Source organism: Rutidosis leptorrhynchoides, chromosome 11 (genome assembly GCF_046630445.1).
Source record: "Rutidosis leptorrhynchoides isolate AG116_Rl617_1_P2 chromosome 11, CSIRO_AGI_Rlap_v1, whole genome shotgun sequence".
Lineage (NCBI taxonomy): Eukaryota > Viridiplantae > Streptophyta > Magnoliopsida > Asterales > Asteraceae > Rutidosis > Rutidosis leptorrhynchoides.
In genome coordinates this window covers 152,003,198-152,031,085 of record NC_092343.1, presented here as the reverse complement: position 1 = coordinate 152,031,085, position 27,888 = coordinate 152,003,198, and positions in this window count along the sequence as shown.

Below are 27,888 nucleotides of genomic sequence, written 5' to 3'. Positions count from 1 at the left end.
ATGTTCCACAAGACCGAGGATGGGAAGTAGTCCTAGTAAAACCAGAATGCATGACTTGTTTCTGGACGTATGAATTATGTGTCTTTATTGCCTTTGCTAAACGACTTGCGTACTATTATCTTCACAACTATCTTGTATCAAAGTTATTGTGTGCTATATTTCATGCTTTATGTAAAATAAGCGGTATTGTAAGTTTGTAAAATATTGTATAAAAGTTTGAACGCGAAATATTATTATAATCAGTTTTTCATATAGAATTGTAGTAGTTGAATTGTATATTAGCTACTAAGTATGAACTTAATGGGTAGGTACTACCCGAATTTAAACTTATAAAACGCTAATATGAAGAAAAAGCTTTTATAAATGAGTTCATATTATGCTACGAGATACTATTGACTACTCTTAATATTCTGTATGATTAACTTGTTCCATTTGACTATTTTGAAGGAAATGGCACCGACTACTCGACACACTGTGAATATGAATGAAGAGGAATTCTGTACTTTTCTAGCTTCAAACATAGCCGCAGTACAGGCTGTGCTACATACCAACAATAACCTTGGATCTAGCAGTAGAAGAAATCGTGTAGGATGCACCTACAAAGAATTCACTGCCTGTAAACCTTTGGAATTTGATGGAACCGAAGGACCGATCGGATTGAAACGGTGGACCGAGAAGGTCGAATCGGTTTTTGCCAAAAGTAAGTGTACTGAAGAGGACAAAGTGAAGTACGCTACGCATACCTTCACAGGTTCTGCGTTAACATGGTGGAATACCTATCTAGAGCAAGTGGGACAAGATTATGCGTACGCACTACCGTGGTCAGCATTCAAGCACTTGATGAACGAGAAGTACCGTCCTAGAACCGAGGTCAATAAGCTCAAGACAGAACTTAGAGGGTTACGAACCCAAGGATTTGATATTACCATGTACGAAAGACGATTCACAGAATTGTGCCTATTGTGTCCGGGAGCGTTCGAAGATGAGGAAGAGAAGATCGACGTGTTTGTGAAAGAATTACCGGAAAGAATCCAAGAAGATATAAGTTCACACGAGCCCGCCACCATACAACAGGCATGTAGAATGGCTCATAAACTAGTGAACCAGATTGAGGAAAGAATTAAAGAACAGACGGCTGAAGAGGCCAATGTGAAGCAAGTCAAAAGAAAGTGGGAGGAAAACGGTGATAAGAATCACCAATACAACAACAACAGCAATTACAACAATAATCGCAACAATTATCCCAACAATCGTAACATAAATCGCAACCTCAACAAATGGCCCAACAACAACAACAACAACAACAACAACAGCAACTACAACAATCATCCCAACAACAATAACAACCGCAACAACAACAATAATCAGAAGCAGCTATGCCAAAGGTGTGAAAAGTATCACTCGGGGTTCTGCACCAAATTTTGCAACAAGTGTAAAATAAATGGTCATAGCGCGGAGAAGTGTGAGGTCTACGGACCAGGGGTTAACAGAACGAAAGGAACAAATGGTGTCGGAACGAGTAATGGTGGAGCAAGTAGTGTCAAAGCAAGTTATGCCAATGTAGTTTGTTATAAATGTGGAAAACCGGGCCACATTATTAGAAATTGCCCGAACCAGGGGAACACGAATGGACAAGGCCGCAGAAGAGTGTTCAATATTAATGCGGCAGAGGCACAGGAGGACCCGGAGCTTGTTACGGGTACATTTCTTATTGACAATAAATCTGCTTACGTTTTATTTGATTCGGGTGCGGATAGAAGCTATATGAGTAGAGATTTTTGTGCTAAATTAAGTTGTCCATTGACGCCGTTGGATAGTAAATTTTTACTCGAATTAGCAAACGGTAAATTAATTTCAGCAGATAATATATGCCAAAATCGAGAAATTAAACTGGGTAGCGAAATATTTAAGATTGATTTGATACCAGTAGAGTTAGGGAGTTTTGATGTAATAGTTGGCATGGACTGGCTGAAGAAGGTGAAAGCAGAGATCGTATGTTATAAAAATGCAATTCGCATTGTACGAGAAGAAGGAGAACCCTTAATGGTGTACGGAGAAAAGGACAACATGAAGCTACATCTTATTAGTAGTTTGAAGGCACAAAAACTAATAAGAAAAGGTTGCTATGCTGTTCTAGCACACGTCGAGAAAGTACAAACTGAAGAAAAGAGCATCAATGATGTTCCCGTCGCAAAAGAATTTCCCGATGTATTTCCAAAAGAATTACCGGGATTACCCCCACATCGATCCGTTGAATTTCAAATAGATCTTGTACTAGGAGCTGCACCAATAGCTCGTGCTCCTTACAAACTCACACCCAGTGAGATGAAAGAACTGCAAAGCCAATTACAAGAACTTTTAGAGCGTGGTTTCATTCGACCAAGCACATCACCGTGGGGAGCTCCTGTTTTGTTTGTCAAGAAGAAAGATGGTACATTCAGGTTGTGTATCGACTACCGAGAGTTGAACAAACTTACCATCAACAACCGCTACCCACTACCGAGAATCGACGACTTATTTGATCGACTACAAGGCTCGTCTGTTTATTCAAAGATTGACTTACGTTCCGGGTATCATCAAATGCGGGTGAAAGAAGATGATATTCCAAAGACTGCTTTCAGAACACGTTACGGTCATTACGAGTTTATGGTCATGCCGTTTGGTTTAACTAATGCACCAGCTGTGTTCATGGACCTTATGAACCGTGTGTGTGGACCATACCTTGACAAGTTTGTCATTGTTTTCATTGATGACATACTTATTTACTCAAAGAATGACCAAAAACACGGTGAACATTTGAGAAAGGTGTTAGAAGTATTAAGGAAGGAAGAATTATACGCTAAGTTTTCAAAGTGTGCATTTTGGTTAGAAGAAGTTCAATTCCTCGGTCACATAGTCAACAAAGAAGGTATTAAGGTGGATCCGGCAATGATAGAAACTGTTGAAAAGTGGGAAATCCCGAAAACTCCGAAGCATATACGTCAATTTTTAGGATTGGCTGGTTACTATAGAAGATTCATCCAAGATTTCTCCAAAATAGCAAAACCCTTGACTGCATTAACGCATAAAGGGAAGAAATTTGAATGGAAGGATGAACAAGAGAAAGCGTTTCAGTTATTGAAGAAAAAGCTAACTACGGCACCTATATTGTCATTACCTGAAGGGAATGATGATTTTGTGATATATTGTGACGCCTCAAAGCAAGATCTCGGTTGTGTATTAATGCAACGAACAAAAGTAATTGCTTATGCATCTAGACAATTGAAGATTCACGAACAAAATTATACGACGCATGATTTGGAATTAGGCGCGATTGTTTTTGCATTAAAGACTTGGAGGCACTAATTATATGGGGTCAAAAGTATTATATATACCAACCACAAAAGTCTTCAACACATATTTAATCAGAAACAACTGAATATGAGGCAGCGTAGGTGGATTGAATTGTTGAATGATTACGACTTTGAAATTCGTTACCACCCGGGGATGGCAAATGTGGTAGCCGACGCCTTGAGCCGGAAGGACAGGGAACCCATTCGAGTAAAATCTATGAATATAATGATTCACAATAACCTTACTACTCAAATAAAGGAGGCGCAAGAAGGAGTTTTAAAAGAGGGAAATTTAAAGGATGAAATACCCAAAGGATCGGAGAAGCATCTTAATATTCGGGAAGACGGAACCCGGTATAGGGCTGAAAGGATTTGGGTACCAAAATTTAGAGATATGAGAGAAATGGTACTTAGAGAAGCTCATAAAACCAGATACTCAATACATCCTGGAACGGGGAAGATGTACAAGAATCTCAAGAAACATTTTTGGTGGCTGGGTATGAAAGCCGATGTTGCTAAATACGTAGGAGAATGTTTGACGTGTTCTAAGGTCAAAGCTGAGCATCAGAAACCATTAGGTCTACTTCAACAACCCAAAATCCCGGAATGGAAATTGGAAAACATTACCATGGATTTCATCACTAAATTGCCAAGGACTGCAAGTGGTTTTGATACTATTTGGGTAATAGTTAATCGTCTCACCAAATCAGCACACTTCCTGCTAATAAGAGAAGATGACAAGATGGAGAAGTTAGCACGACTGTATTTGAAGGAAGTCGTCTCCAGACATGGAATACCAATCTCTATTATCTCTTATAGGGATGGCAGATTTATTTCAAGATTCTGGCAGACATTACAGCAAGCATTAGGAACTCGTCTAGACATGAGTACTGCCTATCATCCACAAACTGATGGGCAGAGCGAAAGGACGATACAAACACTTGAAGACATGCTACGACATGTGTTATTGATTTCGGAAACAGTTGGGATCGACATCTACCGTTAGCAGAATTTTCCTACAACAACAGCTACCATTCAAGCATTGAGATGGCGCCGTTTGAAGCACTTTTTGGTAGAAAGTGCAGGTCTCCAATTTGTTGGAGTGAAGTGGGGGATAGACAGATTACGGGTCCGGAGATAATACAAGAAACTATCGAGAAAATCATCCAAATTCAACAAAGATTGAAAACCGCCCAGAGTCGACAAAAGAGCTACGCGGACAGTAAGAGAAAAGATATAGAGTTTGAAATTGGAGAAATGGTCATGCTTAAGGTTTCACCTTGGAAAGGTGTTGTTCGATTTGGTAAACGGGGGAAACTAAATGCAAGGTACATTGGACCATTCAAGATTATAGATCGTGTCGGACCAGTAGCTTACCAACTGGAGCTACTTCAATAACTCGCGGCTGTACATAACACTTTCCACGTCTCAAATTTGAAGAAATGTTTTGCTAAAGAAGATCTCACTATTCCGTTGGACGAAATCCAAATCAATGAAAAACTTCAATTCATTGAAGAACCCGTCAAAATAATGGATCGTGAGGTTAAGAGACTTAAACAAAACAAGATACCGATTGTTAAGGTTCGATGGAATGCTCGTAGAGGACCCGAGTTCACCTGGGAGTGTGAAGATTAGATGAGGAAGAAATACCCACATTTATTTCCAGAAGATACGTCAACACCTTCAACTGCTTAAAATTTCGGGACGAAATTTATTTAACGGGTAGGTACTGTAGTGACCCGAACTTTTCCATGTTTATATATATAGGTACTGTAGTGACCCGAACTTTTCCATGTTTATATATATATTAAATGAAATTGTTATTTACATGATTAAGTGTTTCCAACATGTTAAGCAATCAAACTTGTTAAGACTTGATTAATTGAAATTGGTTTCATATAGACAATTGACCACCCAAGTTGACCGGTGATTCACGAACGTTAAAACTTGTAAAAACTATACGATGACATATATATGTTTATATATATAGTTAACATGATTTTATTATAAGTATGTATCTCATTAGGTATTTTAACAATGAGTTATATACATAAAATGAGACTATTAATTTAAGAAACTCGAAAACGATATACATAACGATTATCGTTATAACAACGTCTTACTAGGTACATATGAATCATATTAAGATATTGATACACTTGGTTAATTATGTTAAATGATAAGTAAATATATTATTAAGTGTATTAACAATGAAATACATATGTAAAAATAAGACTACTAACTTAATGATTTCGAATCGAGACATATATGTAACGATTATCGTTGTAACGACATTTAACTGTATATATATCATACTAAGATATATTATATATCATAATATCATGATAATATAACAATTTAACATCTCATTTGTTATAATAAACAATGGGTTAACAACATTCAACAAGATCGTTAACCTAAAGGTTTCAAAACAACATTTACATGTAACGACTAACGATGACTTAACGACTCAGTTAAAATGTATATACATGTAGTGTTTTAATATGTATTCATACACTTTTGAAAGACTTCAAGACACTTATCAAAATACTTCTACTTAACAAAAATTCTTACAATTACATCCTCGTTCAGTTTCATCAACAATTCTACTCGAATCTACCCGTATTCGTACTCGTACAATACACACCTTTAAGATGTATGTACTATTGGTATATACACTCCAATGATCAGCTTTTAGCAGCCCATGTGAGTCACCTAACACATATGGGAACCATCATTTGGCAACTAGCATGAAATATCTCATAAATTTACAAAAATATGAGTAATCATTCATGACTTATTTACATGAAAACAAAATTACATATCCTTTATATCTAATCCATACACCAACGACCAAAAACACCTACAAACACTTTCATTCTTCAATTTTCTTCATCTAATTGATCTCTCTCAAGTTCTATCTTCAAGTTCTAAGTGTTCTTCATAAATTCCAAAAGTTCTAGTTTCATAAAATCAAGAATACTTCCAAGATTTCAAGTTTACTTCCAAGTTTTCTAAATCCATTCCAAGTAATCATCCAAGATCAAGAAACCTTTGTTACTTACAGTAGGTTATCTTTCTAATAAAAGGTAATAATCATATTCAAACTTTAATTCAATTTCTATAACTATAACAATCTTATTTCGAGTGGAAATCTTACTTGAAATTGTTTTCGTGTCATGATTCTGCTTCAAGAACTTTCAAGCCATCCAAGGATCCTTTGAAGCTAGATCTATTTTTCTCATTTCCAGTAGGTTTATCCAAGGAACTTGAGGTAGTAATGATGTTCATAACATCATTCGATACATACATATAAAGCTATCTTATTCGAAGGTTTAAACTTGTAATCACTAGAACATAGTTTAGTTAATTCTAAACTTGTTCACAAATAAAAGTTAATCCTTCTAACTTGACTTTTAAAATCAACTAAACACATTTTCTATATCTATATGATATGCTAACTTAATGATTTAAAACCTAGAAACACGAAAAACACCGTAAAATCGGATTTACGCCGTCGTAGTAACACCGCGGGCTGTTTTGGGTTAGTTAATTAAAAACTATGATAAACTTTGATTTAAAAGTTGTTATTCTGGGAAAATGATTTTTATTATGAACATGAAACTATATCCAAAAATTATGGTTAATCTAAGAATTAGGGAACAGACACCCTAATTGACGCGAATCCTAAAGATAGATCTATTGGGCCAAACAAACCCCATCCAAAGTACCGGATGCATTAGTACTTCGAAATTTATATCATATCCGAAGGGTGTCCCGAAATGATGGGGATATTCTTATATATGCATCTTGTTAATGTCGATTACCAGGTGTTCACCATATGAATGATTTTTATCTCTATGTATGGGATGTGTATTGAAATATGAAATCTTGTGGTCTAATGTTACGATTTGATATATATAGGTTAAACCTATAACTCACCAACATTTTTGTTGACGTTTAAAGCATGTTTATTCTCAGGTGAATACTAAGAGCTTCCGCTGTTGCATACTAAAATAAGGACAAGATTTGGAGTCCATGTTTGTATGATATTGTGTAAAAACTGCATTCAAGAAACTTATTTCGTTGTAACATATTTGTATTCTAAACCATTATGTAATGGTCGCGTGTAAACAGGATATTTTAGATTATCATTATTTGATAATCTACGTAAAGCTTTTTAAACCTTTATTGATGAAATAAAGGTTATGGTTTGTTTTAAAATGAATGCAGTCTTTGAAAAACATCTCATATAGAGGTCAAAACCTCACAACGAAATCAATTAATATGGAACGTTTTTAATCAATAAGAACGGGACATTTCAGAATCTTAGCTACTCAAAGGGAGGAAGAAAGACTCTTGGAAATTCAAACAATTCCTGAAAATTGGTTACAAGCGTTAAGGTGTAATGAAGAATATGCCGGAAGATTTGAGTATATTAGAAGGCGACTAATCACCGGTACTTGGTATTTGGACTGGGCCCCGATAGAACAATGTGACGACCCGGGAATTTCTGACCAAATTTAAACTTAATCTTTATATGTTTCTGATAAGATAAGCAAAGTCTGTAATATTGAGTCTCAAAATTTTTGAACTGTTTACATAGATTCAGTTACCCTTTGACTATTCCCGACGATTCACAAACAAAGGTGTGTAAATAATTATATATATAAATTAAGTACACAATTAACATTAAATGTATGTTGTAATATGTCCATATATATAAATAATAAATATTCAAATATGTTATAATAGGTATTACATAATTAATAAAATATAATTATATTAAATTTAGTTATGAGTTAAAATATAATTATTATAATACTTTCATTATCAATATTAATATCTGTATTATTAATAGATTAATTAAATATATAGTATATATATATATATATATATATATATATATATATAATATATATATATATATATATATATATATATATATATATATATATATATATATATATATATATATATATATATATATATATATATATAAGAGACTTGATATGTGTAAATTGTTATATCAATATTATTACTATTACTTTCATTATTATTATTAATATTAACATTCGTATTATTAATATTATATGAATTTTGATTTATACAAGTATTGTCATTATTATTATCATTAGTAACTCTATTATTACTATTAATAGTTTCATTATTATTAAAATTAAAATTTAATAGCAATAAATACGTAACTATTATTATTAAGTTCCTTACATATTTAATATAAAAATATATACATAATCAATATATAATTATACAAATATAATTATATATGTAAATACATATACACAGAATATCATTATATATATATATATATATATATATATATATATATATATATATATATATATATATATATATATATATATATAAATATATATATACACATATATATATAAATAAATATAGCTTTACATTTATAAATATATATACAGATATAGATATTTATATAAATACGGTGTATACAACACAAGAAAGTATCCTGTTTTCTATCACAATCTAATTTTCTTAATTTGATTTTCCTGTCTGATCGATATTCTACCATAATCAGCAATTATTCAATGCAGTTAGATGTCTTTGTCCACTTACTGTACTAAGATTTGAAATCAAACAGATATTGCCAAAATCAGTTAGCAGCTTCTTTCTCCTTTTATATTCTTTACTCAATTTTCTGTTCTTAATTGGTACCTTCTGTAGACCATTTTCATTATAACAATCAATTATATCAATAAACGAAAATCATTCAATCTTTCTCCTTCTACTACGACAACCTGATGGTATAATCATCACTCAAATCCCTAACAAGATTATCCACTACTCCTTCTCTGTTTAACTATTAACCACCACTTGAACACCTTCAATTACTGCAACTACAATTGTTTTCTGTCTCCTCTGTTACTAAACAACCAAGAACGAAAACGAATTCTATTGCTACTCTTTTAGTCTGATATGCTGTGAAATCACCACAACTTCATCGTCATAAAACCATCATTGAAATCCTTAAATAAACCCGCTACTACATCATATCCATCTTGCTCCTTGATTAGTCAAAACCCGAACCAAACCACCATTGTAATTTATGTATCTCTTATTCTGTTGAAAACACAAACACAACCATCGTACACCATCTCGCAATCACCACTTCATCACTTTTGTAATCACCAACGGTGATCACCATTTGAAACTCGATACCACCATCACCACATTTAAATCGACAATCATGAAACCCCGGCTTCCTTCTTGTGCTCCTCTTTTAATGAAACCCACAACCACCATCTTTAATCTCCAATACCTCGATACCTCACCATATTATTTAATTCCATATACAACAACCATAATCAACAACTCGTTCCATCACCTTTATTATCGAAACCTATTTATATTTTTGTTCACCATTGCTGCTGCTGATGATGTAGCGTGAGGGTACGAAATAGTATTATTTTTAATACAAAATACTACAAAATATGACACAAGTTTTAATTATTTATTTATCGAGTGGGATATACCTAAACCTTGCTACAACACTATAGGCAGTGTACCTAATCGTAGAGTAGTGTAGTTTTTAGTAAGTCCGGTTCGTTCCACAGGGAGCTGGTGAAGTTAACGCTATATTATTAAGTTTATTTGTAAAAATATATATATAAATAAGTAGTAGTATTATTATAAAATGGGGGTTTTACCGTTTAATGACCGGTTTGTCGATTTTAAGCGTAAAAATAAATGACAAAAATTAAAGTGTGTAAAATAAATTGCGATAAATAAAATGACAGAAAATAAAGATACGATGAGAAATATAATAAAAGAATTATGCTTATTTAAACTTCCGTAATCATGATGTTTGACGTGTTGATTTTAATTTATTACCATGGGTTAATTGTCCTTTGTCCTGGTTTATTTGATACATCTATCTGGTTTTTGTCCATAATAGTCCATCGGTCATAAATATAAAGTGCGAGTATCCTCGTCAAATTACCCTTATACCCGAAGTCAAATATTCCAACTGATTAAGGATTTAAACTGTGACGCAGTTATCACTTCTGTCAATAATTACACCAGTTATCACTGTATGTAATCCACCCCTGTTTTAATTAGTTTATGAATATTAATTCATCCACTTGATCAGAATGAATAATCAATTACCCAACCCAATTGATTAATTAAATGATTATAACAGATTCCATATGAACGTCACTAAATAGGACAACCATAATCATTATTAATTATTAGGATAATTAATTTGAAGATAGGTTCGACAGACTCCAATGAGTTGTCACTCAATTAGACAATACCCCCCATCTATTAATAGTCAATAATCCAATTTCCACAAGTGTCGGTCTTTTGCCCAAACCTTAATTATGGTCCAAAGTTCAATAACCCAATTTTAGTAATTAGCCCAACATCATGAGTACTTCATTTTAAATAAGCATAATAACGACTTAGCTACGAGACATTAATGTAAAAAGGTTGAACATAACTTACAATGATTAAAAATAGCGTAGCGTTACACGGACAGAATTTCGACTTACACACTCAAACGATCTCTATCATAAATCTTATTATTATCATAATTTAAAATTAAAATTAAGATTATTGTTATATCTGATTACATTAATATTATGATAGAGAATTATAAATATAGATATTAATATTTGATATAGAAAAATAAGAAAAAGATAGAAAGAAAAAAAAAATCGTAAAAAATCTCTCCTTCATCGTAATACATCGTTCCTTTTATAGGAAAATTAGAATTCAAATTTTCATTTACGACCCCTGAACTATGCTCAATTAACAACTTTTTATTATTTAATATTATTCTTATTATGAATTATTTAAATATTATATTTTATTCTTGTGCATAGTTGACTCGTAATTTTTACACCGTTGCGTCGAGCGCTGAAAGTTGGTTCATGCCTCGGTTCCGGATTTTCGAACGTCCTTTCGTACAATTTAATATCTTGTACTTTGCGTTTTGTAACTTGTACTCTTGTCATTTTTAGACGTTCTTCATCAATAATTTGAACCTTTTTGATTGTATCTTGTACTTTTGAGCTTTTTGGACCTTTGCGTCTTCAAATCTTCGTTTTCGCCTTTTGTCTTCGCACTTATTTAATATAACCGATTATTACTTGAAAATGGAACAATTGCAACTAAAATCTTGTCTTTCTTGGGGAATAATGCTATGAAATATATGTTCCTTTTTAGCCTTATCAATATCCCCACACTTGAGCGTTGCTTGTCCTCAAGCAATACAGTCTTGAAATAATATAATACATCACACGAATCACTTCTTTATTCTTCACACTTTGTACATCAGTGATTTTGATAGAGCGGTATAAACAATGATATTAACAATAGAACCATGGTTAAAGGTGGGTGTGTCATCCACAGTTGCCTCGGGTTTAGGTCAACGACACTTGCAATCAAATAGCCGATTTACTTTCGGTTTCCAAAGCAAAGTGCACATTTGAAAGGCGGTTTACAGTCCCACATGACTATAAAAATTTAGATCCTTTAAGGAAATTGGATCTTTATGAAAACATTTGATCTTTTGAAAATTCAAGCTAGATTTTACCCTAGACAAGTTTTCTGATTTGATCCACCATTGGTGTTGCAAAATATATTTGTGGATCAATATTTTGGCTAAAAACATTTAGGTTCGTGTAATCCACTGCTATCCCGGTATCGGAAAGCACACATCCAGTTTACTTGTTCCGTATATTACCTTTCGGCAAACTACCGTCCGGTTGTAAAGGAAAGCGATGAACAAGAAACTGTTAAGGCAATGTCCCGTGACATGCAGATGATTATGGTCTTTTAACGTGTCGGATGCTAGAACTATCCTTGGTAGGAGCGATAGTAAAGATCATCCTATGATTTTTCGGTCTGGCACAAGGTCCTGTCTCTGACCATGCTATGCAACCACCGTTCTTACGGTTGACACCCGATTTGGTTCAGGTGACCTAATGAATTCCAGGTGAATTCCTAGGATTTTACGTTCAATGGTAATGAACGCATTGAAAATGGATTTTCAGAAAACAAATCGGTTTGCAATTTTGATCAAAATATTTTCTCGTTCAAGCTCGAGTTTAGATATCATTGAATTCCATGAGTTTGAATTCTCAATCTTTAAGGTCAATCTCTAGGATTGAGTAATATCAGTCTTAAAAGCTGATTTTTAATCTTTAAGGAGATTATCCTTTCTGGGGATCTGATTCATTAGTCTTATCAAGCTAATTTGCACGGTGCCCCCCCATTATACGAGATAAATCCTTCTCATGGTTAGGATAAATCTGACCACTTGGCAACCCTGTTTGATGCTGAGGTCCGTGGATTTCCTGCTGATTTTAGAGATGACTTTTCTAGATTTTTCGTCAACCTACAGCTGGTCTGGACGACAACTTCATGACCTAAATCAAGAAGCGCGTGTCTTTTTCGGAAGACTTTACTTCCTTCAAATGATGGAATTGATTCATCGTGTAGATCCATCTTTCTTTCAAATGTATTACAGTAAACCGGGTAAAACTGATTAGTATCGTCCAAAGCAAAAGTACCTGCAATAATCTTGTACAAAAATATGTGATATTTGTTTTAAATTGAATAACTTGGTACATTCTTCCCACACTTAGTTTCTTTCTTTGCCTTTTTATTTTCTTTTATTTCATTTTAAATGAATTCAAGCATTTTAGGGTGTTTCTCAATTTATGTCCTTTCCGAGGTAACGATAATTTCGGTATTATCACCTAGTTTTCACCGTTCATAAATATGTATAAACATGATTTTAAATTCATTTAGTTGAAAATTTTTCAAATTTTCACAAAATTTGGCAAATAAACTAAGTGCAAACCCGAGAGAATTTATAACCCTTCCCCACACTTGAGATCATGCAATGCCCTCATTTGCATGAAATCAGACTATAATTATAAATTCATGAGGGTGATTAGTGTAGAAAAGTGATTAAAAATACCGAGTTTGCAAACATATTGTTATTTCACATTTGATATTTTGCTTCTTGTCGTCAAAATCAGTAGCTATTGCTGAACTTAATGTTAGTCTTTGAAAGTGCTTTGTTCTACCCTGTTTTGTACATAATATAAAATACAAACATATATATACATATTTTTGAAGTTGGGTATATTACCCCACGTTCAAAAATTTATAAAGTCTAATATCTTTTTGGCATACTTTAGATCAATAAAATTAAAAATAATGATAACAAAATTTGCCGTCCCACCCTCGGGTAAAGCAATTTCGGCTTAATGACCTAGTCTTCAACTCACGACGAATTTTAGAAATCATTTTTTTCAACTTAATGAATTAAAGTAAATTTTGTTTTTTTTTAAATCACAATAAAACATAAATTAAAATGCATATTAATTTCAAATAAAACCTAAAAAAAATAAAAATTCAGAATGGAGGGAGAAAACTAGTTCTTTAGTGTCTGCTAGTGGAAAAGACCACTCGGATTCCATTCTCAGAACTACATGAGAACAGAACAACTAACTCTAGATAGCATTTTCTTTTTAGAACACTTGAATCTCCCCACACTTAGGTAGCTGTGGTGTCAAAATTGTGATTAACTTCATTGTCAATTTCTCTTGGTCCATAATCAACTTGCATATCCGTGACTTTTTCTTTAAGCCATTGGTCGGATTCCTGTGTAATATCCACAATTTCAACTAGTTTCTCCTTTTCTTTAGGTGATAGATTGGATACTAACCGGTTACATAACTTAAAGTTCCCCTTGGTTTTAGCATCGCGAATCCGTTTAATAAGTTTCTTCATTGAACTATTAATAACGGGATCATTTAATTTCGTATCAACAACGGGGTTCTTTGTTATCATGTCATCATTAGGTGTTACTTCATTTTCCCCACACTTAGGCGTTTCATTATTGCTAAGTATTACCGTTGGAGTTGGTAAAACCACATGGTTCTTACCAATTGTTTTTACTGGTTCAACGGTTTTGGCTGGTGGAGATTTAGACTTTCGAATCATAAAGGTGATCGATTTGTCACCACTACTAAGTGTCATTCTTCCATTTCCTACATCAAATAACGCCCCGGTGGACGCTAAGAATGGTCGTCCTAAAATTAGAGGAATGTTTGAGTCCTCTTCTATGTCAATGACAATGAATTCGACTAGAAAGGTTAAATTACCTACTTGAATGGGTAGGTTGTCAGCAATTCCAACTGGGTGCTTAATGGTTTGATCAAAGAGTCGAACACTCATATCCGTTGGAGTTAACTCACCTACACCTAATCTCTTATATAAGGAAAGAGGCATAACACTTACACTCGCACCTAAATCTGCTAGTGCATCATACATGACACAATCACTAAGTAGACAAGGAACAATAAATTCACCCGGATCACCTACCCTAGGTGGAGGTTTTGGTGGAACTGTCTTCACCGGGTTTATATTTACGGCTTTTGTTTCTTGCACTTTCTTATTCTTTTTCTTCTTCTTCTTTCCAGAGGTATCACAATCTTTATTACCTATCACTTGCTCATACTCAACTCCTTTTCTTGGAAACGGGATGGGTGGTTTGTATGGTGCCACCACTGGCTTTACATACTCGGGTGGTGGTGGTGTAACTTCTTCATTGTTACTCTCATCTAAAACCTTCCCATCTTCTGATGCTGGTTTTTCAGAATTCGTTGAAACCATATTAACATTCTCATTCCGAGGATTTACTTCAGTATTACTCGGTAGCTTTCCTTGTTCCCTCTCACTCATCATGCTAGCAAGAGTACCTACGTGTTTTTCAAGATTCAAAATGGAAGCTTGTTGAGTTCTTAATGACTGATCAAACTTCTCGTTCGTTTGGGTTTGAGATGTAATGAATTGTGTTTGAGATTCAATCAGCTTTGCCATCATTTCTTCTAGATTTGGCTTTTTCTCTTCGGGTTGTTGTGGTGGTTTATACAAGCTAGGTCTTTGTTGATTGAAAGTGTTGTTTTGAGTCGGTTGGTTATTCGAACCTTGTTGGTTATATGAGTTGTTGTTGGGTCCATTTGGATTGTAAAGAATGTTTTGATTTCGATTGAAGTTTATCCTTGACGGTTGATAATTATTTTGATAATTACTTCCCGTCCTTTGGTTCATATAGGAAACATTCTCTCGTTGTTCCATCGTTGGTTCAATGTGACAATCTTTCAATAAGTGTGGTCCACCGCATTGCTCACAACTAATTCGTATTGCGTGAATATCTTTATTCATCTTTTCCATTCGTCTTTCGAAAGCATCTATTTTTGCGGAAACGGAATCAAAGTCAGGGCTAGAATCGGCTCTAGCCGCTTTAGATGATCGAAAGATATCTTTTTCTTGGTGCCACTCATGCGAGTGGGAGGCTGTGTTATCAATAATTTTGTAAGCTTCAGTTGCGGTTTTCTTCATAATGGATCCACCAGCGGTTATGTCGATGTCTTTTCGTGTGGCGATGTCTACGCCTTTATAGAAGATTTGTACTATTTGAAAAGTATCTAATCCGTGTTGAGGACATCCTCTCAACATCCTTCCGAATCTTGTCCACGCCTCATATAATGTTTCATTTGGATTTTGCGCGAACGTAACAATTTCTCCTTGAAGTCTCACGGCTTTAGATGCCGGAAAGAATCTTTTAAGAAATTTCTCAACTAAAACATCCCATGTGTCAATCGCCCCTTCAGGTAACGATTCTAACCAATCTTTGGCTTCTCCCTTTAAAGTCCAGGGAAACAACATGAGATATATCTGTTCATCTTCCACTTCTCGGATTTTGAATAGTGTACAAATTCTATTAAAGGTACGAAGATGTTCGTTTGGGTCTTCATTCGGCGTACCACTATATTGGCACTGATTAGTTACCATGTGTAGAATTTGTCCTTTGATTTCATAATCTGGAGCATTAACTTCTGGTTTAATAATGGCATGACCTTGGCCCGTGCGTGTAGCTCTCATTCGATCTTCCATACTTAGAGGTTCTAGATTTTCCATGATAGGAAGTGTTGTATCCGAATCACTAGAGGTTTCTGATTTAATGGTTTCTTCCTCAACAATCTCTGTTTGAATGATTGGTGGTTCCGGAGGAATAATTAGTGGATCAGGGTCTCGGAATTGTCCCTGAGTATTCTCCGGATTCTCAATTGTGATATTGGTTTCAAAAACTGGATTATCGGAAATTTGAGTTGAAGTACTCGGTCGACTTGATGACGAGTCTAAAGAAAAATCAACGGCAGCTATATTTGTTAAACGATGTCTTGATCGAGTTACAGGTGGTGAACGTACAAAAGGTGGTGAACGTCTTGCTCGGTGCATTCACTGAATATCCTATTAGTTTTAAAAAGGAAAGAAAAATTATAATAAGTTATCCAACCAATAGACTTTTCTGATTTTGCCCACGTTTCGAATAGCCAAAAGATGCAGCAGAGGGGCAGGATTCGTTTGGTCTCAATATAATTGAGGACTGTTTGGCTCCAATAACCCGGTCCACGTACAAATTCAACTATTACTACGAACCAGAAAATTTTGATGTCTATCAATTTAACCACTTAAAATAAATTTTCGTAATTTTAAGAAATTTAGAGAAGAAGTAGAAAAAAATTCTAAGTCCTAAAAACTAGAATGGCGAGAAATAAGAAAGAAATAGATTGCGCGTCGAAAAATGTCGAAAAATAAAAGGTCGAAAAATAGGCGTCGAAAAATAAAAATAAGAAAGTAGTGCGAAATACGGCGTCGTAAAATTCTAAAGCACCTAAAACTTAGTCTAAGGAATAAGCACTTAAGGGATTTTACGGCAAAGCCTAAAAATTCTAGAAGTAAAAATAACTATGGCAAAACTAAACTTAATACTAAAAGTTGCGACTATAGTCTAAAAATCTAAAGGTACTAAAACTAAAAAAACATTTTTTTTTTTTTATAGACAAAATTTTAAAAATATATATATATTTTTTTTAATAATTTTTTTTTTTTTTTTTTTTTTTACGTTTTTTTTTTTTTTTTTTTTTTTTTTTTTTTTTTTTTTCGTTTTTTTTTTTAAATTTTTTAAAAAAAACGATTTTTTTTTTTACAAATTTTTTTTTTTTTAAAACGCTTTTTTTTTCTTTTTTAAAAAAAACGATTTTTTTTTTTTTTTTTTTACACAAATTTTTTTTTTTTTTTTTTTTTTTTTTTTTTTTAAAAAAAACGATTTTTTTTTTTATTTTTTTAAAACGATTTTTTTTTTACAAATTAATAATTTTTTTATAATTATAATTTTTTTAAAACTTTTTTTTTTTTTTTTTTAATTCATTTACTATTCATGAATAGTAAATGAAAATAAATTAATTAATTTACTATTCACATGAAAGCGACATGATAGCAATTATTAATTATAAGTTACATAATATACCCCTGAAGTATTTAATAAATACGACTTTTTTTTTTTAAAATTTACGTAAAGATTCTTAAATATTTTTATATTATTATATTCTATTTCAATATTATTATATTATTATATTTTATTTCAATATTATTATAATTAAAAATATAGCGTTTTAGCGCTCCCCGGCAGCGGCGCCAAAAACTTGATGATGTAGCGTGAGGGTACGAAATAGTATTATTTTTAATACAAAATACTACAAAATATGACACAAGTTTTAATTATTTATTTATCGAGTGGGATATACCTAAACCTTGCTACAACACTATAGGCAGTGTACCTAATCGTAGAGTAGTGTAGTTTTTAGTAAGTCCGGTTCGTTCCACAGGGAGCTGGTGAAGTTAACGCTATATTATTAAGTTTATTTGTAAAAATATATATATAAATAAGTAGTAGTATTATTATAAAATGGGGGTTTTACCGTTTAATGACCGGTTTGTCGATTTTAAGCGTAAAAATAAATGACAAAAATTAAAGTGTGTAAAATAAATTGCGATAAATAAAATGACAGAAAATAAAGATACGATGAGAAATATAATAAAAGAATTATGCTTATTTAAACTTCCGTAATCATGATGTTTGACGTGTTGATTTTAATTTATTACCATGGGTTAATTGTCCTTTGTCCTGGTTTATTTGATACATCTATCTGGTTTTTGTCCATAATAGTCCATCGGTCATAAATATAAAGTGCGAGTATCCTCGTCAAATTACCCTTATACCCGAAGTCAAATATTCCAACTGATTAAGGATTTAAACTGTGACGCAGTTATCACTTCTGTCAATAATTACACCAGTTATCACTGTATGTAATCCACCCCTGTTTTAATTAGTTTATGAATATTAATTCATCCACTTGATCAGAATGAATAATCAATTACCCAACCCAATTGATTAATTAAATGATTATAACAGATTCCATATGAACGTCACTAAATAGGACAACCATAATCATTATTAATTATTAGGATAATTAATTTGAAGATAGGTTCGACAGACTCCAATGAGTTGTCACTCAATTAGACAATACCCCCCATCTATTAATAGTCAATAATCCAATTTCCACAAGTGTCGGTCTTTTGCCCAAACCTTAATTATGGTCCAAAGTTCAATAACCCAATTTTAGTAATTAGCCCAACATCATGAGTACTTCATTTTAAATAAGCATAATAACGACTTAGCTACGAGACATTAATGTAAAAAGGTTGAACATAACTTACAATGATTAAAAATAGCGTAGCGTTACACGGACAGAATTTCAACTTACACACTCAAACGATCTCTATCATAAATCTTATTATTATCATAATTTAAAATTAAAATTAAGATTATTGTTATATCTGATTACATTAACATTATGATAGAGAATTATAAATATAGATATTAATATTTGATATAGAAAAATAAGAAAAAGATAGAAAGAAAAAAAAAATCGTAAAAAATCTCTCCTTCATCGTAATACATCGTTCCTTTTATAGGAAAATTAGAATTCAAATTTTCATTTACGACCCCTGAACTATGCTCAATTAACAACTTTTTATTATTTAATATTATTCTTATTATGAATTATTTAAATATTATATTTTATTCTTGTGCATAGTTGACTCGTAATTTTTACACCGTTGCGTCGAGCGCTGAAAGTTGGTTCATGCCTCGGTTCCGGATTTTCGAACGTCCTTTCGTACAATTTAATATCTTGTACTTTGCGTTTTGTAACTTGTACTCTTGTCATTTTTAGACGTTCTTCATCAATAATTTGAACCTTTTTGATTGTATCTTGTACTTTTGAGCTTTTTGGACCTTTGCGTCTTCAAATCTTCGTTTTCGCCTTTTGTCTTCGCACTTATTTAATATAACCGATTATTACTTGAAAATGGAACAATTGCAACTAAAATCTTGTCTTTCTTGGGGAATAATGCTATGAAATATATGTTCCTTTTTAGCCTTATCAGCTGCATATTTCTGTTTTAAACGAGCCAGCCATCATCTGTAGTGACCCGAACTTTTCCATGTTTATATATATTAATTGAGATTGATATTTACATGATTAAATGTTTCCAACATGTTAAGCAATCAAACTTGTTAAGACTTGATTAATTAAAATATGTTTCATATAGACAATTGACCACCCAAGTTGACCGGTGATTCACGAACGTTAAAACTTGTAAAAACTATATGATGACATATATATGGATATATATATAGTTAACATGATACTATGATAATTAAACATATCATTAAGTATATTAACAATGAACTACATATGTAAAAACAAGACTACTAACTTAATGATTTTTAAACGAGACATATATGTAACGATTATCGTTGTAAAGACATTTAATATATATATATATATATATCATATTAAGAGATATTCATACATGATAATATCATGATAATATAATAATTTAAAATCTCATTTGATATTATAAACATTGGGTTAACAACATTTAACAAGATCGTTAACCTAAAGGTTTCAAAACAACACTTACATGTAACGACTAACGATGACTTAACGACTCAGTTAAAATGTATATACATGTAGTGTTTTAATATGTATTTATACACTTTTGAAAGACTTCAATACACTTATCAAAATACTTCTACTTAACAAAAATGCTTACGATTACATCCTCGTTCAGTTTCATCAACAATTCTACTCGTATGCACCCGTATTCGTACTCGTACAATACACAGCTTTTAGATGTATGTACTATTGGTATATACACTCCAATGATCAGCTCTTAGCAGCCCATGTGAGTTACCTAACATATGTGGGAACCATCATTTGGCAACTAGCATGAAATATCTCATAAAATTACAAAAATATGAGTAATCATTCATGACTTATTTACATGAAAACAAAATTACATATCCTTTATATCTAATCCATACACCAACGACCAAAAACACCTACAAACACTTTCATTCTTCAATTTTCTTCATCTAATTGATCTCTCTCAAGTTCTATCTTCAAGTTCTAAGTGTTCTTCATATATTCTACAAGTTCTAGTTACATAAAATCAAGAATACTTTCAAGTTTGCTAGCTCACTTTCAATCTTGTAAGGTGATCATCCAACCTCAAGAAATCTTTGTTTCTTACAGTAGGTTATCATTCTAATACAAGGTAATAATCATATTCAAACTTTGGTTCAATTTCAATAATTATAACAATCTTATTTCAAGTGATGATCTTACTTGAACTTGTTTTCGTGTCATGATTCTGCTTCAAGAACTTCGAGCCATCCAAGGATCCGTTGAAGCTAGATTCATTTTTCTATTTTCCAGTAGGTTTATCCAAGGAACTTAAGGTAGTAATGATGTTCATAACATCATTCGATTCATACATATAAAGCTATCTTATTCGAAGGTTTAAATTTGTAATCACTAGAACATAGTTTAGTTAATTCTAAACTTGTTCGCAAAAAAAAGTTAATCCTTCTAACTTGACTTTTAAAATCAAATAAACACATGTTCTATATCTATATGATATGCTAACTTAATGATTTAAAACCTGGAAACACGAAAAACACCGTAAAACCGGATTTACGCCGTCGTAGTAACACCGCTGGCTGTTTTGGGTTAGTTAATTAAAAACTATGATAAACTTTGATTTAAAAGTTGTTATTCTGAGAAAATTATTTTTATTATGAACATGAAACTATATTCAAAAATTATGGTTAAACTCAAAGTGGAAGTATGTTTTCTAAAATGGTCATCTAGACGTCGTTCTTTCGACTGAAATGACTACCTTTACAAAAACGACTTGTAACTTATTTTTCCGACTATAAACCTATACTTTTTCTGTTTAGATTCATAAAATAGAGTTCAATATGAACCCAAAGCAATTTGATTCACTCAAAACGGATTTAACATGAAGAAGTTATGGGTAAAACAAGATTGGATAATTTTTCTCATTTTAGCTACGTGAAAATTGGTAACAAATCTATTCCAACCATAACTTAATCAACTTGTATTGTATATTATGTAATCTTGAGATACCATAGACACGTATACAATGTTTCGACCTATCATGTCGACACATCTATATATATTTCGGAACAACCATAGACACTCTATATGTGAATGTTGGAGTTAGCTATACAGGGTTGAGGTTGATTCCAAAATATATATAGTTTGAGTTGTGATCAATACTGAGATACGTATACACTGGGTCGTGGATTGATTCAAGATAATATTTATCGATTTATTTCTGTACATCTAACTGTGGACAACTAGTTGTAGGTTACTAACGAGGACAGCTGACTTAATAAACTTAAAACATCAAAATATATTAAAAGTGTTGTAAATATATTTTGAACATACTTTGATATATATGTATATATTGTTATAGGTTCATGAATCAACCAGTGGCCAAGTCTTACTTCCCGACGAAGTAAAAATCTGTGAAAGTGAGTTATAGTCCCACTTTTAAAATCTAATATTTTTGGGATGAGAATACATGCAGGTTTTATAAATGATTTACAAAATAGACACAAGTACGTGAAACTACATTCTATGGTTGAATTATCGAAATCGAATATGCCCCTTTTTATTAAGTCTGGTAATCTAAGAATTAGGGAACAGACACCCTAATTGACGCGAATCCTAAAGATAGATCTATTGGGCCTAACAAACCCCATCCAAAGTACCGGATGCTTTAGTACTTCGAAATTTATATCATATCCGAAGGGTGTCCCGGAATGATGGGGATATTCTTATATATGCATCTTGTTAATGTCGGTTACCAGGTGTTCACCATATGAATGATTTTTATCTCTATGTATGGGATGTGTATTGAAATATGAAATCTTGTGGTCTATTATTATGATTTGATATATATAGGTTAAACCTATAACTCACCAACATTTTTGTTGACGTTTTAAGCATGTTTATTCTCAGGTGATTATTAAGAGCTTCCGCTGTCGCATACTTAAATAAGGACGAGATTTGGAGTCCACGCTTGTATGATATTGTGTAAAAACTACATTCAAGAAACTTATTTTGTTGTAACATATTTGTATTGTAAACCATTATGTAATGGTCGTGTGTAAACAGGATATTTTAGATTATCATTATTTGATAATCTACGTAAAGTTTTTTTAAAACCTTTATCTATGAAATAAAGGTTATGGTTTGTTTTAAAAATGAATGCAGTCTTTGAAAAACGTCTCATATAGAGGTCAAAACCTCGCAACAAAATCAATTAATATGGAACGTTTTTAATCAATAAGAACGGGACATTTCATCATCTATTTGTTTCTCCTATCACATCTTACTCTCTCTCTAAAGAACTACGTACTTCAAGAACACAAGATGGCCAAAAACCTTTGAACCGATCAACTGCCTTTTATATTTTATTTGTGTATGAGTCGGCAACTTTAAAGATCACAATTACCCCACTAATTCTTATATTCATAGTGGGTTACAAGGAAAATGTGGTCAAATAAAAGGTATGCAATTGATTAAGACAAAATGAAAAGGAACGGCCAAGAATCAAGCCACCACTAGCTTTAAACTTTCGATGGGCCTAGATGATGATTGAAAGTAAGGGTGGCAGTTGAGATAGATTGATGGATATATGATAATAACCAAAAACATATACATATACAATATACAATTATACAATGACTATAATAATAAAAAGCTAAGCATGCAAAGTTATTGGATGATGATGTAATTATGATAAAGTGATGATGAATGCATACGCTGATGAATGCATACGTTAATTGTTGTTGTGTTTTTGATTCTGTTATTCGAATCCCTCGAGTACAATCACATCATCTAAGCATCACCGATTGGGCCGTGAAGATCCTTGCTGGGCTGCGTAATTCTTTTGGAAATGATTGGGCCGTTTTCCTTTACTTGCTAGGCCATGATTTATTTGGGTTACTGAGGAAAATGGTAGCAGTTTTGAACGCATAAATATTATTGTCTGGGGTATATAATTAGAAAAGCACAAATGGTGAAATGGTTTGATGGTGTTACGAATAATCGAGAGGTCGCAGGTTCAAGTCATGTCTCGGAAAGTTTATTTTTTTTAATGCTTCTAAGCTTTATGAATTCAAGTCCTTTAGTTTGAGGTTCGTGAATCCGAGGCCAACCCTGCATTGTTCAGTTGTTCAATATAGTCGTATGTATTTTTACTACAAAATACAATATTGTGAGTTCATTTGCTCCCTTTTACTCTTTACATTTTTGGGCTGAGAATACATGCAAATGCTTTATTAACTGTTTTACAATATTTATATGCGTGAGTTCATCTGAATCCCTTTTACTCTTTACATTTTTGGGACTGAGAATACATGCGCTATTTTTACAACTGCTTTATTAAATGCTTTTGAAATATATTTTGAACTGTGAATACATGAAATGCTTTTATAAATGTTTGACGAGATAGACACAAGCAAAACATTCCTCGAATGAATTATTATGCAAACAGAAGTTCTGCGGATTATTATTGAATTATGTGGACATGATAATTGCCACCATTGAATTATGTAGACATGAGAATTTCCACCATTGAATTATGTGGACATGATAATTGCCACCAGTTGATGTGAATGTTATATATCGAGAGAATGATTTTATACACAGGTTATGTGTATGTTATTTTGTGCACAAGATATGTGTACGGTTACTATGATTTATGAAAATGGTTTCGTACACGAGAAAGATGTATTGTATTTAAAAGATATAGCATGTACATTACAGGTGGGTATAGGATTCGGGCCCATTTGTACCATGCAGGATTTAAATCTTGTGGTCTATCAAAATGATGAATTTTATTGTTTATGATAAACTTATGAACTCACCAACCTTTTGGTTGACACTTGAAAGCATGTTTATTCTCAGGTATGAAAGAAATCTTCCGCTGTGCATTTGCTCATTGTAAAGACATTATTTGGAGTCGATCATAGCAATGGAACCAGATGTTGGTAACTTCGTCCGGACGGATTAGGACGGGGTATGACATGTGGTATCAGAGCGGTGGTCTTAGTGAACCAGGTCTCGTATTAGTGTGTCTAACTGATAGTTGTTTAGATGCATTAGTGGGTCTGGACTTCGACCGTGTCTGCATGTCAAAAATTTTGCTTATCATTTTGTGTCAAAAATTACTTGCTTATCATCCTTAAAGTCTAGATACATCTTACTGCCTCTATTGCATAGATAGTGTATAGATAAAATCGTATCTTAGCGTATCTGTTATTGTTACCTTTGCCTGACAGCTTCCGTAGATTCCTCCGTAACTTATGGGATATTAGTATTATATGCAAATGTAAATTATGTATTGCAGGGTACATCCTATAATTTATTTCTAATCGAAATCCTTCATCTGATCGTGCGAGATGAATCCCTCAACCAGTTCGAATTCCTCGGATTCCGACAGCTATTCCGATAGGGAGTTTCACCTAAGCTCCGAAAGTAGTGTCACCAGAATGAATCGGAGTTTCACCTAACCTCCGAAACTAGTGTCACCAGAATGAATCAACCAATCATCCATCCCCAATTCATCTGATGGGTTCGTAGTCGATTTAATCAATGGAGACGCGCAGAAGGCGGTCCCTTCCACTAACCGAATTCACCTCTTGATGAAGAACCTGAAGCACTTACCGGCGAACCTGTTCGTAACACCATTTTCACCCTTATTTCCCGAATATCTCGCCACGACTATATCATAACTCATATTCTAAACCTTATTCATTCGCCCGTTTTTACAGACAATCATCCCGGATTAATAAGTCAACGAACTACGCGCCCAAGTTGTAGCCTTGAAAAATATGGTGCAAAACATACCAGCTTCTGCAACATCAACGGCACCAACAGTACCACCAACATCAATACCAGTACCACCAACAACCCAAGTTCAACATCTCACACCTCAACATCTCATTATGCAACATCTCACACCTCAACATCTCATTATGTACATCATTTATCTTCGTTCGACATGGCGATTATGTAATCTCTAATGTTTTAGAGATTATATATTCTTGTTCTAATGGTAAATCAAATGAGTTTAATATCATATTGACTCATTAAATCCATGATTACATCTGAGAAAAATATATATGTATATATTTTTTTCTCATAAATACTGTAATAAAAAAAATAAAAATTTCTTTCGTACAAACTGTTAATGGTGAAAATATTTTAACGGGTAGGTAATACCCGAGGAATATTTAGATTTCACATTAATAAGTACACTGTACATTCTTTCAAATCTAATTCAACAGTCATTTACTATCCTATTTACAACCACCGATATACGTATCCGTTCATCGCAGAATAACCCTTTTCATTCAATTTCATATTTGGATTTCGATCTATCAGAATCCAATAAGTGGCATAATGAAGAAAACATTGGACAAAAATAAAATTTGTTAGAAACAAACAAATTAGCCATGAGAAAATTTTATTAAGAATCCACGCTAAGAAAATCCTAGCTAACTGTTCCTAGTTAATTGATTTCATTTTATTTATCTCAATTTATTTATCGCAATTTATATTCTCGCAATTTTATTTATCGTCATTTAATTTCTGTTATTTATTTTACGCACTTTAAATATCGGGACACGTATACAAGGTTTTGACATATCATATCGACGCATCTATATATATTATTTGGAATAACCATAGACACTCTATATGCAGTAATGATGGAGTTAGCTATACAGGGTTGAGGTTGATTCTACAATAATATATATAGTTTGAGTTGTGATCGAGTCTGAGACATGTACACGGGTCATGATACGTATTAATTAATTCGAATATTATATATTAAACTATATATGAATTATTGGACTATTACTGTGGACTATCGACCGTGGACTAATAATATTGAACAATTAAAATGAATTAAAATATTGATTATAACATATGAAACTAAACATTTCTTCAAATTTGCCACTTGATTTCATCTTAAACCTCGTTTATATCTTGACGATTCTAATCTGCGTGCAAACATTTCATAATTTTTGAAAATACTTCAGTCGATAGGATGAACCAACCGCACTTCGTCCACGGAAGGAAAGATTTATGCATATAGCTATGCACCTGAAAACTTTCGCAACCTGAGTAAACATTTAACACGTATCTGTGCTAATTCCTTTAGTGTTATTATCACCCAAAATAACTTGGTGATTCCTTTCAAAGTAGCAAATTTTGTCACAGCTTCAGCAAGTCAACTTCGACTTTTCGTTCAGATTAGTCTTATTATTATAACCTCGATATATAAGTTGTCTTTTGTCATCGTTACCGGAAACCCGTTTATATTCCATTACATTAACAGTAAACTTACCAGCAACTTCATTGATCTTTGAATTTCATAAAAATCATTATATTCATTAAAACCCTATCATATATTCAACAGCACCTTATAACGAGAATGACTATACCAATCACCGAGAATCAGCAATCAATATTTCGAATCTCGCAGCGATTCTACATCAACAGTTATATGTATACATATAACATTGATCTCTTAGAATTATGATCTTTCATTCTGAAACTATGAGAAGCACTCTAGTCTACGAATCAGTTCTTTGAATTTTGAGAAAGCTAATAAAGCAGCGAAAACTGTTGATGACTCTAACAGTCAAAAGTATGATGTTAAAGAATGGAGTGTTGGAAACGCTCAATAGAAAATTTAGTACTGAAAAGAGAATTATGCGAAATCATGAAGGAGACCAAGGACAAATACAAGGACCAAACCCTATATTCAAAGAATCCAGGTAATTCGGGATCAGATGAAATCTTTAGAGAATATCCTGCTCCAAAGTCATGTTAAAATCTTGCGGAAAATCTGTCTTCTTCAACCATCGAACTTAGAAATCCCAAAATATTATCATAAATATCTTCGATATTTCTGAGGATATTTTCATAAATATTTTTGTTCAAAATTATTTATCTCTTCGTGCTATCAGTGTTACATCATATAGAAACTGTTAGTTTCTATATTCTGTAAACTTTCGAGCTTAAAATATGAATGTTATTGAAGTAATGTTAGGAACTGATGCATGAGTTAGTATAATATAATGACACTTGATCAATGTGATTATATTACAGTAAGTCATGCTGAGTTTCTAAATGGAATGTGATGATTCACATATCATAACGTCATCATGTGCTATGTTACACGA